At 42.4% G+C, this 13453-nt stretch overlaps 1 long non-coding RNA gene across 4 annotated transcripts in view; it reads left to right on the top strand.

Moving 5' to 3' along the window:
* LOC137853210 (uncharacterized) overlaps positions 1-12743 on the top strand; it is a 40519-nt gene extending 27776 nt beyond the window's left edge. For 2 of the 4 annotated variants that reach the window (XR_011094325.1, XR_011094327.1), the window contains 2 exons: positions 6602-6662; positions 7829-8479. This is a non-coding gene — a long non-coding RNA (uncharacterized lncRNA). The other 2 variants (XR_011094326.1, XR_011094328.1) reach the window with 2 other exon arrangements.
* Positions 12744-13453: the final 710 nt, after the last annotated feature.

Here is a 13453-nt window from a genome sequence, read left to right as displayed (position 1 = left end):
AAGGTTGTTTCAACTTTTTATATGAAGTGCTCATCTTGACAAGTTCTTAACTTCAGTATATTGTGCCTCATTAGTACTTTAAAACCTGCTGAAGCTAAACTGCATCTTACTTGCCTATTAGTTCAACCTTAGGCCCATCAGTAGAGCATTACCCAATGTCTTGGGAACAATTAAGGCATGCCTTCCCTACCAAACAGTTTTTAAGTGGACAAAACATATTTAACAGTAGAGTTTGTGGCGCACAGAATGGAAATGCAATGAAAACTACTGGGAATATGCATTAATCCTAATGCTGAACAAGTTCCTAATAACTCACTTGAAACTCCTGGGGATATAGTATCAAGTATGTACTCTCTAAATGCTACTAATGAAACATTTACAGTCCACAGTGATAAAAGGAAAATAGAAGAGACTGTGGCCAGTTAAAGGGCTACTTGAACAACATGCAGAATGCAAACTTCAGATGTATGTGATTATTGATCTTTTCAGCAAAAAGGCTTTATGAATAATATTCATACCATACCATTAGAAGCTAAAGTAGACTGGGAATTAAGCATCAGCAGGAGAGCAATTGATGGATTTAGACAGGTCAGACAATGTCATTCTAAAAGCAGCTAATCAATATGGACAAATGTGTCAGAAAGGTGATTTGAAAAATGACTTTATAATAAGGCAGGAAAAAAAAGCCAGGTTCCTTAGGTCCCCAATTTTTCCTCCCTCAGAATTATGTATTATTGAAGCAAGGTTGCTAACTGTTTCACATTTCCAGAAGCAGCAAAAAGAAATTAAACTCAAAAACTCAAGGACAAAGCCATGGTTTCCCCCCACTGAAAACAAACACGTAGGCTGACACCAGGGGAATTTTGCCCAGTGTAGCTGCCGAGGTGTCCCTGCTGTCCAATTTCACAGCTGGGCCATACGTTATCCCACCTCGTTTTGAATCCTCTTTGAAGTTGCAAACTTAGCACCAGAATCTGTGTAGCATTTTGTTGAAAAGGGTTGCTCCAGCACTCCTGAGGAGGCAAAACCTTTCTGAGTTGGATTCTTTTTGCAACAAAAGAGCTGTGATGGCTTTAACTTGATGGCTTAGGTAGCTTTCCAGCTGCTTTGTTCTCATTCAAGTGGTGCAAAGTGGTCAGAGAGATGCCACTTGATTTCCAGTTGGACTTCTTCAGGAGTCGACTGCCAGCCATTGGATATTGTTAAGCTTTTGTCTGTCAGATTAAAAAGTGCGCTACATTAAAGTGTGATGTTATTTGCTCTCGCAGTTCACCGTAACCTACCAGCTGCCTGAACAGCACGCGCTTATCAGAGCCTGCTTAATTCTCGACTCACTCTCCGAAACTTCTCGCTGGCTTCTATTCTTCCCAAACCATGAAGAAAACCCGGTGGTTAATGCTTAGGGCTGCAGGTTAATGCTCAGTAACTGTTTCTAATTCTGACAAAAACTTCCTGCGTGACCTCTTGGACGCACAACCAAACCTGTCCTTTGCTGCAATTTCCCCACCGGTAAAATAAGTAGCGTAGTACTTCACCGCTTGAGAAGTTTATACTCCTGAACTCCCCTGAGATATTCCAATGGAAGGAATAAAAGAAAGGGTTTATAAGTACCCAGGGCATTGTTATTATTTCTCCTTTTGTCAAAGACAAGGCTGCCTTCAATTTATTTGAATCTCAAAAAGTAGGGAAAAGATGACTGAAAGGCAATGGATGTGGAAGTTCGGAACAAATTTCTTGTTTGTATCTTTCTCCACTGTCTCAGAAACACTGTTAATTGCATCAGTCCCTCAGAAATCATGTCTTCCGTGTGACTCGCCTCTCTTGGATCCAACAGCTAAATGTGTTGTGGGACACAGTATTTTCTTCCCTGAAATAACCTTTCTTTTTGAGGCCCATCATGACAGGACGTCTGGGTAGGCTGAAATCAGTTTGCATATTCTGAACATCCTGCATCCCATCTGAGATTCTCACCATGCTCCTGGAAGAAGAAGTATTAACTTGGTAACATCGGTAACTTCTCTACAATTTTTTGTTGCCCTTTGAAAGCATTCTCTTGTCACTGCTGTGGATGAACACGTTCAGGACGAATGTGGTACCCTGTGGGGTGGCAGAAGGCAGGGCTCCGGGGGAAGGCTGCCCACTGCTACCCCCTGGCCTTCAGGGAGGAACGAGGGGAGGCGTTGTAGCACCCTGCCATCTGGAAGCAACTGGAGGCAGGGTAAGTGATGAGGAGCAAGGCAGCCAGATTCAGTCAGCTTGGCTTTGTGTAGGTACGCAGTCAGCTGATGGCAAATATGGTCCAATGTGTAAGATAACAGAGCAGTTGGGGATTATTTACTAACCAGGACATGTATAGCACGCTGATGAGGAAAAGGACTTTGCAAATCGCACTGGGGCAGTAAAAAAAAAAAAAAAAAGTGTTGATGCTGTTGTACCAATGTGAAAGAAGATTTCTGTAGTCATCGCTCTACCCTTTTGCCACTAGGTATGTTTTTATTACTGAACCACGTTCATCTTGCAGCTTTCGATAAGAATATTTTTATACCTAGTCACTGCATTTGGTTCTTTACCAGGTATCATTAATACCAGCTGGACATGTGAGGTTTCTATTGACTTTAAGGCCACAACCTAGTAGACAAATCCTGGTTTTGCATAAATCATTGATTGCTCTGCTGCAGGTTTCTGAGAGGACCACGTTCTGCTGTGGAGGATGCGGGGCACAGCACAGAGGACCCTGCATTAGCTGGGGCAGCAGTGAGTGATGGTGGGGAGCCAAGCACTGGGCTGCCAGCAGCCACCACTCACTGCTTCTGAGAGCTGGGTGTTTTGGAGGGCATGGCACTGCGCCGTAGGCATATGTTGAGTCTTGGTTTAAGGACTTGGAAAGATTTACTTGTGGTGAGGTGCAGCTTAAGCATAGCCTTGGTTACACCCTGGAGAAGAGGCCTTTCAGCTTGGGATCTGAGCAGGAGCCTAACCCTAGGGTTAGCTCATAACCCAAATCTTCTCCCTTCCCCTCCTCTTCCATTCCCTCCCGTAGATGAGTTCAAAAGGTTTGGCTTCAAAATTCCTATTTTTCCTCTTATTGCTGGTAATTATTCAAATGACAGCAGATCCCCAGGATGTGCTATATATACCTTATTTACTAGCAGATCATCAGTTGTTGGTTGCGTTAGTTCTGTGATCAAGTTCAGAGAAAAAGCCTTTAAGAAGATTAGTTTTTTTCTTTCCTCCATAGTCCTGCCTCTTTGGCATGGGTGCTCACAGCAATTCCCACGAGCAGGATAGGTACCAAATAGGGTTTTTTCTCCCCTTAATGCTACCTCAGCAGCACAAGGTCAATGCTGCTTTCCCTCTGGTTTTCCCACCTCAGGAGAGTAACGTTTCTGAACAGCAATCCCCAGTGCTTAGAGCTACCGTGTCCCCAGTCCTGAAGCTCGTCTTTGCTGCTAAGAACAAAACCATATTCTCCATAGTGCAGCGTGCCCACGATATTAACCCTGTAACCCGCTGAGCTCCCTTTGCCATCTGCAAAAATAAATCTGGAGTCTGTTTACAAATCGTGGCTATTTTCCCAGGGACGCTGCATTGTAAAACAACAGTTTGTCTCGAATGTGTTTTGATTTTTCAAAACAGTTTTATCTTGAAAGCGATCCTGTAAGCCTTATCAGGCAAAGCCCCAGTTCCAGTGTAGCCGATTGCTGAATTAAACAGCGCTAAACATTTAACATTCTAAATGAATTAGGCTGCGAGATGTAAAGAAAGCTGAGCTTTAAGATGAAATGTAGGACAAACTCAAAAGGATGTTTTGCCTGTTTCATTCGGCATTAGTATCTTGCCTATAGGCCTCCCTTTGAAATAATCTGTGAACATGGTTACCATATAATTAGCTGAGCAGTAAGTTAGGTGTTTAAAAATATTTTTTCAGGTGCTTTTTTGTATTCATGATAGCTTCTCAACACCAAAAATCAATCTCAATCAAAGCTGCTACTGAGTTTATCATAAATTATCATGAAAAGGTTTTCTACTGAGTAGATGGTTAATTACTATCTAATTTGAATAATTTTGCATATTAATGAGAAATGAATGAAAATCATTTTTAGATTTTTAACTTCAGCTGAGAAACCCATGGAGATAATGGCCCCCTTTTAAGATGCATGTGATCCTGTTACTAAAGGAGACTGAGAATTTTTTTTTCATTTACCAACTTGTTTTAAATTGATTAATGGATTAGCGTTTTTGTCATTAATAAACTATATCCAAATGAAAGACAAGTTCATTATTTGACTGTGTGGCCTTATATCTGCTGCCAGAAAAAAAGTAACTGGCTGAAAACAGATTAAGGCTTTGCTCAGGGAGCGCGTAGCCTGGCACAATCCTTTGTAAATGCCAGAAAGCCAGAAAACTGCAAAGTTACGCAGAGCTGGCTTTGGGTGGGTAGCAATCCGCACGCTTCACGAGATGAAGCATGAATAGGCATCGCAGGCACAGCCCCCTGTTCCTGCTCAACACCCACACCTACCTGGGGGGAGAGCCCTGCCCGTGGAAAATGGGGGATGCAGCAAAAAGCAACAGCAATGTTCTGCTGTGGCACTTACAGCCTAGCTGGGGGAGCAGCCTTTGTGCTTTCAGTAGGCTCCTGTGAGAAGGGAAAGGACAAAAGAGCGCTGCCTCAGGGCTTGCTTGTACCCCATCCTTATCCACCAGTTTACAGGGATGTCATCCGAATTACCGCTGCCCCGTTGCTGCGCTGGATCAAGGCAGTTCTGCCTTGAGAGATGTGAGGCTCAGAATGCAGCACAGCTACGAGGGTGTAAGGCCATTGGAAGTTGGGAACTGATAATGCCATTAGATCTCGTCTCCTTTATTTATGTAGGGTCTTTAGGGAGGGATCAGCCCTTTGCAGAGTGCCTACAATGCCGTAGCCCTCATTGACGATGTTGTGGTTGGCCGTGTGCTGCAGCCATACGAGTAACAAATTCGGATAAGAGGCGCACGCCGCTGCGTGGAGCCACATGCTTCTTGGGGAATGGCTGGTTAATGCTGCAGCCCCTGGGCTGTGGGATTCCTCCCTTCTGACTTGCAACCACGCAGTGTCTATAATATGAGCAAAAGGAGCTTTGTAACGAAATTGAAAGGTTGTACATTAAAAATGAGTATACAATGCACTCGTAGAATAAATAATTAATTGCCAGAAGATATCAGTGAAGCCTAAAGAGTGACATTTATTTAAATATAACAAGACTATCCAGATTTCTAATTGCAAATATTTAAAGACAGGAGGAAAAATTATTGTAGGGAAATAAACCATCCTGCTTCAGAGCATATGCCAGACATTACCTAATGTGAGCTGGGAAGCAACTACGCGTGCATATTTTGGTAGATATTTGACTGCTTACAGCGAGGAGTCTTCCTGCAGCAACTGGTAATAACCTATACCCAAAACAGCTTACTAGGTACTAAGCAGGCCACTCCTGCAGTCTGGCCAGCCACATGTAAATATCTTTGGAATTGTTTTTCTTCACTTTGGTAAAATGAAAATTAGAGTTTATACTAATTTTTTTATATATTTCAGCACTTCTTCATCTTATTGTTTGGGGGAGTGGTATGGTCCTATATGCTATGTTTGTATTTTTGCAACACTTTAAATGTTGTTTCAAACACACAAAATGTTTTGAGGATTAGAATTTTCTGTTGACAAAAGCTTCCTTACCTCCATTCCCCTCCATTGTCTGTTTCCTTATTTTTCTCCCTTGAACTACCATGTGCGTGGCTAAATGTTGGTTGGATTAGTCTTGAGAGAGCTCTAAGGATAAGCTGCGGACCTCAGACTGTACCACAATTAAAAAATGGTATATCAGCATGTCAAAAAAAAAAAAAAAGTCAAGATGGGAATGGTGTGTAAGAAGTTGGTTAATTAACATAATTTCTGTAGTATAGCAGCATTTAAAAAGAAATAGGGCTTGAAATGAAATACCTTTAGAAAATAAATATTGAACTGAACAATAGGAGAACGTGGTAATGCTCAGCATGCTTCCCTTACTCACTAGTAGGGCACCAATATGTCCAAGTGCACCCAAACAAAATGTTCTCTCTTGTTTAGATCATCACTGCAGTCTCTGCTAGTGCTGATGAAAGAATCAAGGACATAACTCAGAACAGTGTATGAAATCTCCTACATTTCACCAGTGTGCAAGCTAATAAGCATGTGGCAGGCAAAATGTTACACTCTTTTCCCAGTATTAAGTCATACTTCACTGATGCTTATATCAACATATCTCTCAGAAATGATTTGGCCCAATTCTTACAGTCTTTCTTCGACACTCCAATTGCTTTCAAAAGGAATTTTAAGTGTTGGCTGCCTGAGCTAGTGATTTTGTCTCTAGGAACACTATTTCAACAAAAATAACCTCTACTCCCAGAGGGTACGCAGGTATGGTTTGTAAATCGTACCAATGGATTTGGTCAATAGGTCAGTAAGAAATAATGAAGCCGTGAGATCAGAAGATGTGTTAGCACCTTTAAGTCACCATGCATGTTTGCACAGAACTCAGTGCCTGCCACTGATACTGAAGTTACTCTAATGAACTATTATTTTCAGGTTTTCTGGTTTCCTATGTCGTAGAAGAGGCTCTGCAGCATGCACAGCTACTCACTTTCTGGTGAGTAAAGTATTTGCCATCATCAGAAACGTCAGCAGAAGGTCAGACTGACTGCATGAGAATTGTGTGAATATTTTTGCAGCTTTCATTAGCAAAATTATTTTAATTAGTGAAGCCCAAAGTAATTGAAGGAGAAGGTCATTTTATTTGTTTAGGATCAATGCTTCCATCACCATCCTGGTAGAATACATTTCTACGTTTGTGAGAACTAATTCTAATCCAGTGTAAATCAAGAATAAGCTCACTGAGGTAAATAGAACCCCTCTACTGTAAAACTTGAATCCTAAACCCTGCCTTAATGGAGGAGAATGAAACTGGGTGTCTGTTCCCTTTTGACCCTCTTTCAAAGGTGTTTGGCTCTGAAATATTCTTTGGACTCTTTGCACCTACAGGACAACCTGCAAAGTACAGTAAGCCATTAAGAATACAATGATGAGAGATGTGTGTCCATTATATCCAAGACATTATATGGACGCAGTAGGGCACTGGCCTTGTTGAAGGTGTGAGCTGCTCAGCCTGTAACCACAAGCTGGCAAATTCTTGCCAGCGGCATCATTCTAACAAGATGTAGCAATAGGGAAAAGTAATGTAAGCTCCTTCATGCCACACCTGAATACACGTGTTTTTTCATGTATTTTCTACATACGCAGCTATTTTTTCAAGGAAGACCACACATAGGTAGAACAGGAGTAATAAAGGCAGCCAAATGTTAAGAGCTCTGCTGGCACTACATTTCCCTTAATTTTTGTGATTTTACCTCTCCACTACGTGCATACGTTCATGCTCAGTTTTCCAGTGTACCTTTTTCTGAACTTCTCTCTTAAATGGCACAGATCTAACTTCACACCCAGTCACAGGAAAGGCTCTATTCCTTGAAGACAGTGAGATTTTTAAGATCCAAATGCTTCAAACACCATTTGAAATGATCAAGGGCAGGGACCACTCATGAAAATTACCATGCACCAGCAAGCTAGCCATTCGAAATAAAAACAACACAAATAACTGCTGGGCTTGTTCTATATCATATGAATTCATAGAGTAATGACCAAACTGTGGCACAGCTCCACTCTCACTTATATTAAGCGTAAATTTATAGTAGTTGCAGTGAAGTCAATAGCATTTCTTTGGACTTACAAAGGTTACTGAATGTCAAATTCTGCTTTCAGGCTGAGAACAAAATAATTCTAAAGATATACTGAGAGCACGATCCTAATTTGCTTCAGCAGCCTTTGGCCTCTTTGTCATATAGAAACCCAGGAAATTACAGAAACTTCAGGTTTGTGTTCCTTTTAAAGACGGGATGCTTTTTCAAAGACCATCTGAGGAAGCAGAGTGTGTACCAGTTAGGCACTGGCCTGGTTTTGAAGGCCTGGTGGATATGCGTGCCCTCAGCTGGAACCAGGAGAGTTCACTTGCTCGATTGGAACTGGGTGATCTTCATTTCCCTGCCTGGAACTGCCTACCTCGGGGCAGGCAAAATCCTCCCTCTGCTTCCTGCTGTGCCCTGAAGTGCACAGGTTTGACATACTTTAAAATGATAAAAACTTCCTGAACTCCAAACACGACTCAGCCCAGGGCTAGCTGTTGAGACAAGCCATGGAGATGTTCCGCCTCATTTCAACAATTAGTGGATTATCCTTATGCTGGTTGATTATCTTTGTTACAGCCTTGTATGCCTTACTGAAGCCTAATTCCCACTGATTTCAATGTGTAAGATGCAGTTTTTGTTTTAATGATAACTCCGGAATCTGGAATTAACTACGCCAAATGAGGTGGCATATGGAGGTCCAAGTTAATTTCTGTTTAATAGAAATAAATACAGGTGACTCTCCCTCAGGAAAACAGGGTCTGAAAGGTGACTTGGCTTGCTGAGACATGTGGATGATGTTTTTATGCCAAGCCTAAATAGTAGGCAGGAGTAGAGATGGTTCAGAAGGGCATTTTGAATTTGCAGATGTGCAAATGATGTCTGTGTGTCTGTAGAAGTATATTTTAGGATGACCCTGCAGGCCAGGCCTTCACAGGCACCCAAAGCTTTTTCATCCCCTGTTGTGGCACATATGTAAATGCATTGTGGGCATGTGTACATCTTGGGCCATCCTGTCTGCCTTTGCAGGAGCAATGTCAAGCGGAGAAGACCTTGTCCGTTCTGCCCTGATGCAAGGACAGACAGGAGCTGCACGCTGCCTGGGTCCATTAGCTGGGCAGAGTGCGTGCAGGAGACGAGCAGACACCACTCCCAAGGTCCCAGTGGCAACTTTGAATTTCAAGCATGCCTGGGACTGCTGGGCAAAAAATAAGGGAACTACCACAGTTTTCTGCACGTGCTCAAAGGATGTGGGCATGTTACACCACTCGCCCACAGAACCCATCCTCTAAGTAAAGCTGCTTCAAAGCTTTACTCTTTCAGCCTCGGTCCAACCCGCCAAGTCTCAGCCAACATGTCAGCTGCTACAAAAGTCACTTCAGATATTCCCTGTGCTATTGGAACGAGGTTGCTTTTTGTGGAAGTGCAGTGACCAATAACATGAGCTTGTTGGATGAATTATGTCTTGACACCCATCCAGGTAAAGCAGCAGAGATGACGGATAGTTTGGCAGAAGTAGTGCAATTAACATATGAAAGGATATCTATAACATATGGGCATCAGTATATATTTGTGGATTAATACATGGCTATTCTTCTGAAAAATAGGTTTTAAAATTGTCCTTTCTGCTTAAAAAGTCAATGAAGATTTAATTATAAACCTGAACATACCTAATACATATGTAAGAGAGATCCTGAAAAAAAATAATTAGAGGACACAGAATGAAAGTAAAGCCAAAACTTGTCTAACCATTAGCTACAATGGATTAATGCCAGTTTACACCACCTGAGAATCTGGCCAATACCATCTATTTAGCATGCATTGTCTTGCATCTCTTGTGGTATTTATTTTCAGTCATTAGAACAGCTTTGGCAAAATAAGGTCCCCCTTTATTTTGGAGGCGAGTCTTAAACAAACCCTAACGCCCAATGCTCTTTTTCAGTTTCATTTTGTGGGTGTGTGTACAATAAGCTGGCTGTATACGGTACCTTATAAGCTATGGATTGCCTTGCTTTATGGATTCTCTTATATATTTATATACTAATTACATAACTAGTTTAGTAAACTTGTACTTCTTAGGTAAGACGTTCCAGAAATCAAAATAGTCAACATTAAACACCACAAGTACAGCTGCAGTTTTAAATATTTTATAATCCAATCAAATTGTTTGAGTAGTAATGCATTTAAATGTTGTTATGGAATCCCCTCTAGACTTTTTAAAATGGTTACTCTGTTCTTGGCTTTGCTATTTATGAAATTCATATGGGATGACATTTTTAATAATAGAGCATTTGACTTACAGAGTAGCAATTCCTGCAGTGTCTCAGTATAATCTATAATTTTCTGACTGAACTTTCAGAGGGACACAAACACATATCACACTTTTATTAATGAACATATACATCTGTTGATGTTGCCATAATTGAAATGACCTTAAGTGAGAAGACCTACATAAGTCATTTAGCATTTTTTATGATGCTTGGTTGAAGATGCTGTGCAGATGCAGCTTTAGGAAGCTAAGAGGAGTACAAAAGCTGTGCTAAAACAACAAAGGAAGATTTAATTTAGAAAAAGGCACAACACAAAATGCAGCCCACGTATAATTAAGCAATGTCCGGTACGATGGAGTTGGACAGGAGAAAGCTATCAGGGAGTCTAAATTACCTCTCCTCCCTAGAGAGGATGGCACTGTCAGGTCAGGGCTGTGCTAAATGCTGGGTAACATAAGGGTATTTGATTGCAGTTGCTTTTGCTGTGCAGAGGTTGGGGATAAACTGTGGACATCCTTTTTGAGGGGTGTAAGTTCCTGAACCTCCTCAAGCACAAATATGTGTCAGAAGGGCACTTAAAAAACAACAGCCAGGGCTTTGGGGAAAAACCCAACCCAAGACATGCTCCTTTGCACTTTATCTTAGGCTCTCTTCCATCGAATGGCTCAGTCTGAAGCCAAATAACTGCTCAAAACTGGGGCAAAAAGTTGTGGAAGGGCCGGTGGCAGGCAGGGCTCCCCAGGGACAAGTCATGCGGTGGCATCCTGTGCCAGTGGCTGGTGGCAGGAGTAGAGGAAGAGCACTGGCAGGGAGCCTTCAGCCTCTCTGGGAGGCAGAGGTACTGGTGTCAGCTCACTCCACTTTAAGGAGAGATCCTACAGGTGGAGGGATCGATCCTGCTCCCACGTACACAGCTGTAAATCTCCCTCACCTGAAAGCTCTGGAGCTACTCCAGGTTAACTTCACTGAAAATGAGCCTGGAATCAGGCCCTGTGGTGCCTGAGCTCCTTCAGACTGTTATTAATTTGAAAAGAGAAAATGAATTCTTGTTAAGGGAAAATAAGCAGTGTTTATTAATAATAATTAGAAAGGGAAGACGTTAGTTTTGATATATTGGCTTAATTTGGTAAAGAGACAGATCAGTAAAAAACAGAATTAATAATTTTACAAACTGGTAAACATTTTCTGTGGCTTAATATAAACTGTGCCTCGATGTTTCTCTCGAGCCGTGGGTGGCTCCCACAGCAGCAGCTGCAGCGGGGTGCGATGGCCGAGTGCCCCGCGCGGCCCCAAAACCAGGCTCCTGTGCTGGGATGGGGTCGCCAAAGGCCCTCGTGGTCAGAGCGGTGGCACTGGGCTGTGTTGCTGGCAGCTGGGACACTGAGTACTTTGGATGCTGCCACACTTTGTAAGAACCACTGCTCAGGATTTGTTTCTGCGTGTGCCAACAGCATCCCTGAGTTCCTCTTCTGCCACTAACCCACGGCTCCTCTGAACCAGCAATGCCAATAATTATTTCACTGGCAAGAGGGAGCAGTGGCAGCAGCACCAGCATCGCTTCTGGAAGATCTCAGTGGTGCTTTACTTTGCCATCTAATCGCCCTAAGCTTGTACTCAGTGACTTTTGGTGGGATCACAGCACAAAGGAAGGAATGGCTGCGATCCAAATTATTATTTGACGCGAGCTGAGTGGAAGAAACACCAGTATCGCGTTTCACCAGAAGCCGAACACTAATGCACCAGGATTATTGTGTTCTTCACAGGCAGAATGATTGTATGTAATTTTACATGTAATGTTCTTTGAACATATGGTTCATAACATAAAAATCCCTTCATTTTAATTGACACAATAGGCTGGAATGGCATTTTTTTCCCTTGCCAAAGTGCTTGTTATGGTCTGTATCACCTATAATGTGCATTCTGTAAAGCTCCTAACTAGGTATTTGGATGCTGGAATGCAAAAGATTGCTATTTATGAGACCATGAGACCACCTAGTGGGTCAATGATTTGCATTTTAAAAGTTCATTAATATGTACTAAGATCATAACAATGCCGGTGTTTCATCAGACTAACCTTCATCTCAGTCTAGTAATGAATATCTTTAAAAATTTTTCTTTTAACATAAAACAGAGGAGCAAGCAAATGTGTATTGTTGTGCCTCTCAAACTGCTCTAATTGAAAGTTTAAAGGACACCGGGCAAAGCATTTTTCTCCCAGCACTGACCAAAATCATTTTTCCCTCTGTTGTTTTTAAGAATCCACTAGATGCTCAAAAGTGATTTTTATTTTTTTTTTTTTAAATCTAATCCCTTTTTCTTCCTTCACGGACATATATTGCTTCGCTATTACAAGGTTGCTTATGAGCGCTAGTCTGCCTGCCATTGATTTTTTTTTTTTCTTATTATTTAGGACTAGCACTACTGTGGATTTGTTTTGGAGAAAACACAAAGACTTATATGATTTTTCACACATATTGCAAAGAAGTATAAACTTTCTTCTGACAGCTGCGTACTGCCTCCTTTGCTCCGTGCCCCATCCGGATTTCGCATCGAGCTGTTTGTATCCCCGTGCCCGTCTCAGCTGAAGGAGCCTTTATTAAGCATAACCAGAACCACCCTTTCCTCTCAACCCTGTGTTCATCCCGATCGGGATCTTTCCCTTTCTCAGGGAAACTTCAGAGCGGTAATAACTCAGCTGACAGATATTATATTTTGCTTTTTTTGTCAGTTTCCCAGCCATAGGACGGAGGAATTTACTTTAGACTCCCTTTCATTAAAGTTTAATCACAGAGGCACACACAGAGCTAGGTGAATGCCTGCGTGCCTTGTCTGAAATATAGGTTAATTAAGCAAGCCAAATATCCTTTACGGAACAGAACAATAGAGCGCTCCGGCCTGCGCTTGGGCTCAGCAGATGCGAGGCAGGAGCTGGCTCAGCCCAGGCGTTTGCTGCGAGCTCCCCGGGCCGCTCGGCTCCCGGTCCAACAGCATAGACTAGCGGCCAGAGCGAGCAGCGGAGCCGGGCACCGCTGCCTTGCCGGGGCTGGGACCCGGGGTGCGTGGATCCTGCGGGATTTGGTAAAACGCAGAGGTGAGCGAGAGCTGCCCCAGCTAGCCAAGCCTGCTTAGTGTTGCCTAGGTACGCTGGAGCAAAGCTTTCAGCTAGTGAAATAGCTAACATTGCATAAACTTACCTAAAGAAAAGCAACTCGGGGCAGTTCCTGCCCTTCTTTTTGCACTCAATTGCCTGGAATCCAGCAGATCCTCTCACTCTTTTACTGTATCGTGTTTTCCTGGCCATGTCATCATGGTTTTCCTATTGTGTGGCCTGAGGTAGGGAGTTTGTAAGTGAGGTGGGGAGGTGACTGGAAAGTTTTTTTTTCTTTTTTTTTGAAATTCATTCTGGTTTCTTGTAAGTCCGTTTATTTCCTTAT

Source organism: Anas acuta, chromosome 3 (genome assembly GCF_963932015.1).
Source record: "Anas acuta chromosome 3, bAnaAcu1.1, whole genome shotgun sequence".
NCBI classification, from domain to species: domain Eukaryota; kingdom Metazoa; phylum Chordata; class Aves; order Anseriformes; family Anatidae; genus Anas; species Anas acuta.
This window is presented reverse-complemented; position numbering and strand designations above follow the sequence as displayed.